Raw genomic sequence first — 4,566 nt, 5'->3', positions numbered from 1 at the left:
TGTGTATAGAGCAGGACCATTTGAGGTTGTTACTTTTATATTGACTGCATAAAAGAACAGAACCTCTGTTATTATGGATGTGCATACTCTTAATACCGATATAATAACAAGCACATGTACTTAGTATTTATTTTTTTAATTTATCAAAGGGTAAGATTTATTCGTTAAATCAATAGGCCGATAAGTTGAGAAATAATATTATTTATATAATGTGTTATTGATTATAGAAAGAAACTGTGTCCTATTTATTAGGATGATGATGTCCCCTTGAGGAGCTCATAAAGATTGTCATATAAACCCTGCAGGTGGACTTAGTTCCGACATGACGATGAAGTTGGGTGGTACTACTCTTGGAGCTAGATGTTAATTAAGTGAATTATCAGTAACTCATTTAATTAATCGACATTCGATATCTTAAACACAGGGAGATTAACACACTCATGATAACAAGGAACTCATAATGTCATATGGGATTGATGTGGTAGTTCAATAATAATTCTTTAGTGGTATGAGTTATTATTGATGAACTTGAGTTGGGTGTTCGGGTCGAACACAGGGAGCTCAAGCTCATCAGGAGGTCAAAATCAATTCCTCCTCTAGGTCCCTATTGTAGCATCTATGTATAAAGCCTCGCATCCACCCAAGTCATCCTTATGGCCGACCACATCCTTGCTTGGTGCCCAAGCAAGGGGCCAACCAAGATGGGTTTAAAAGTGAGTTTTAATTTTTTAAATCTTTCTTTTTGTAGCCGTCTACAATGTTTTAAAAGAGAGATTTTAAATTTTAAAAACTTTTCTTTTTTGAAGTCATCCACATGATTTTAAAAGAAAGTTTTAAATTTAAAAAATCTTTCCTTTTGTAGTCATCTACAATGGTTTAAAAGAGATATTTTATTTTTGTTAAAACTTTCTTTTTTTGTAACCATGATTTAAAAGAGAGGTTTTAATTTTAAAAATCTTTCCTTTTTGTAGCCATCTACAATGTTTAAAAGAGGGATTTTTAATTTTAAAATTTTCCTTTTGTAGCCATCCATAATAGAAAATTTAAAAAAGAGATTTTAATTGTTGTTAAAATATTTCCTTTTTAGCCATTACCAAGAATTATAAAAGAGGATAGATGGTACCTTAGGGAAAATAATCATCTACACAATTTCTATTCCTCTTCTATTCTCCTTGTGGTCGCCCCCCTCATATTCTTATTTTCCTCTTGCTTTCTCACCTAAGGCCGGCGACATCAAATGGCTTCAACCATCTTGTGACCAGCGGGTTGCAAGGAAAAAAGAAGAATAAGAGGCGGTGTTCCTAGCTTTGATCCCTTGGTGGTCGAAAGTCTTGGAAGAAAGAAGGACTTGGGTGGTTTTTACGTCTTGGTAGATCGTCACTCACATGACGTCCAAGAGGAGGAGAGGAATACAGCAGAAGATCAAGAGGTCTTTAAGATACAAAGAAAGGTATAACTAGTTAATTGTTTCCGCTGTGTACTAGTTTATTTTTCCTTTGTATGGATCCTGAAGTACCAACACAAGAGGCTAGAGATCTTGTGCTTTGATTGAGGTCTCTATAGTTTAACCTAGGATTTAATGTAAGGAGTTTAAATATTCAACTTCTTTGAAAGACTTTTACTAGGAAGTGGTGGATGATCCCATACCCAAGAAGGCCGAGTGCCTCGCCAACGACCTGGAAGTCAATCCTTGAAATAGATATTTAATCAACTTTTATAATATGGTTTAACTTTTGATGAACACATGGGTTGAACTTGGATTAATAATGTTAAGTTTCGTTTACAATCCAAGTTTAACTTCTGAAAATCACATGGGTTGCTAGGAAAGTTCTGTGCTTGTATAAATTTTTCTACAGGGGAAACAGAACGGAATTTCGAGTAGCACCAACAATTGGTATCAGAGCTAGTTTTCTGCCTCTATGTGTTTGGTTTTCAGTTAAATTATGCACTTTTGTTAGGATGTATACTAAAAGCCTAGCTTTTTATATAAAAATAAGAATCACATTGGTCAAATGTCTGCATTTATGTTAAATGCAGTTGTCCATTTAATTTATATTATAGATAACATGGTGTGTGGTGTCCCACAGAAGATCATGTTATCAGTTCCTTATAAATTATAAATAATAGTTCACAACCAAGATGGAATGAGACAAACCATTGGAGTGGTCATAGTGTAATTTGGTATTAGTTTATCTTGACTATAAAATTATACTAGTACACTATGTGTGTATTGAGCAGGACCATTTGAGGTAGTTTCTTTTTATACTGACTACATAAAAGAACAAAACCTCTGTTATTATGGATGTGCACACTCTTAATCTCGATATAATAACAAGAATGTATACTTAGTATTTATTTCTTTAATTTATCAATGGGTGAGATTTAGCTCGTTAAATCAATAAGTGTAACGACCCACCTTCTTTACTACTACCACTCTCTAGAGGTGGACGCTACCTAACTGCTAACTCTACTTAACCGGTATGATTAAAAATCACATGGAAACCCTACCGAAAAATTTCGGCAGAGTCTCCCCTGTACCGGTGACCATAAAATTTTCACAACCACGCAGTTTAATAAATCAAATCATGTAAGTAATGAAAAGCGGAAACATAACTTCCTACTACAAAATTTTATTATCAACTTAATAAGAAATTAAGCTAAACAAATTCTTAAACTAAGTGAGTTCTTTAGCTAAGTCTCAAGGATCTCCATAGTCCACACATCACACACCGTCACAGCATCTCCTTGTCGCCTTCTTCCTTATACTTTAGCTTTTCCTTTATCTGTAGTAGGAGGAAAATAGTATCTATAAGCTAAAAGCTTAGTGAGCGCTATCCTACTCACAAAAACTCGATATGCATGTATATAAATAAAAACATGCTAAAACTGGATGCTAGCATGTAAAGCTACTCATGCTCATAAATAGCAAAGAAATCAACTAACTGAAAAGCTAACATGTATAGCTACTCATACTCATAAATAGCAAAGGAATCATGCTAACTGAAATACCAAACATGTATAGTTAATCATGCTCATAAATAGCGAAGAAACTAACTGAAAAGCTAACATGTAAAGATAATCATGCTCATAAATAGCAAAGGAATCTAACTAACTGAAATACTAAACATGTAAAGCTAATCATAGAACTATCATGTGTATCAATAAGAAACTGAATTGATACCTAAGCTAAACTAATTAATGCTAAACTGAGTCTAACTTGTATTCACATAACTAATTTGTGAAGTTTTGAAAACTATTTACATAATAGATTAAAATAATAATCATGTTGATGGACTATACTTGCTGTGCGCAGATCCCTAACTAAACCCGGATTGCAAGTTCCAAGTCTAGTAGGGTTTACTAGGTTATCTAAACCTAGGGACGGTGGAGCCCAACCCAATGGATATCTAATCCGATACTCCTGAAAATAAAATACTGATTTCATAATTAATTTTCTTACCTTGCTTTAACTAGGTTATCTGAACCTAGAGGCGACTGTGGGAGCTCACCCATTGGACCGTAGTCCCACATAAGCTGAAACAAGACTAAATAAGTTATTTTAAATGCTTCTACTGCATTAACTGAGCTATTAAAACGCCTACTGTAGCATTATATTAAGCTAAGCATTTTATCAAGTACTTGGTGTGCACTAGAACACACCCTGCGTACAGACAATCTGTATACAAAGCTTAACATAAATCTGCATGCAAAGCTCAACAAAAATCTGCATATTAAGCCTATCAAAAATCTGCATACTTTACTTATAAAAATCTGCATGCTATAAAATAAATTATCTAGAACTGAGGTATGAAATCTGTTCCTACTCATGGCAATAACAATAAATTCAACTGTAATGTTAATGAGGAGACTGTTCATACTTGTTAAAGTAGCAAGGAAATCCAGAATGCGTGCTTAAATAACAACCCACTATACTGCTCACAGCAGTAGCAAAAGAACTGAACCGCATGCTCAAAATGAGGGCAGTTCGTGCTAGTTACATAGCAAAGGAACATCTAACTAAAATGCTAGTTAAACTGAAAATTTGCTCATGTTATTCTACTAACAAAGGAATCTCGAAAATAAAGGAATCATCGCTGCATGGAATTAACAGAATATCATGCTTACTAACTCAACACAAAAAGGATCTAAACTGCTATGAATTGGTGGTTGTTCTTGCCCATGAATATACACAACAGAACTTAACAGTAAGCTTCAAAAGGGATCATTCTCAGCTCCAAATGGCTGTTCATGCCTGCTGCAGATACCAAAGGGATACCAACTGCTAATAGGATGAATTGCTATCAATTGATCAGCAAGAAGGCAAGCAAAATTTCTTTAATGAAACTAAAACACATGTTAATCAAATATGCTACAGCGAAGAACTAAAATACCCAAGAACTAATACTCTAGAACAATAAAGAATGTGAAGTACAGTGTGTTCTGGAAGCATAGGCCTGTATGCTTCTAACTACCAGATCTACACAACCCTTTTTTAACCTCACGGCAGAACCCAAAAACAACAAGAGAAAACTCTAAACCAATGCCACAAGGAGGATTGTTCAAGCT

The sequence above is a fragment of the Zingiber officinale genome, chromosome 7A (assembly GCF_018446385.1).
Source record: "Zingiber officinale cultivar Zhangliang chromosome 7A, Zo_v1.1, whole genome shotgun sequence".
In the NCBI taxonomy this organism is placed as follows: Eukaryota; Viridiplantae; Streptophyta; class Magnoliopsida; order Zingiberales; family Zingiberaceae; genus Zingiber; species Zingiber officinale.
Note: the sequence above shows the minus strand (reverse complement) of the source record.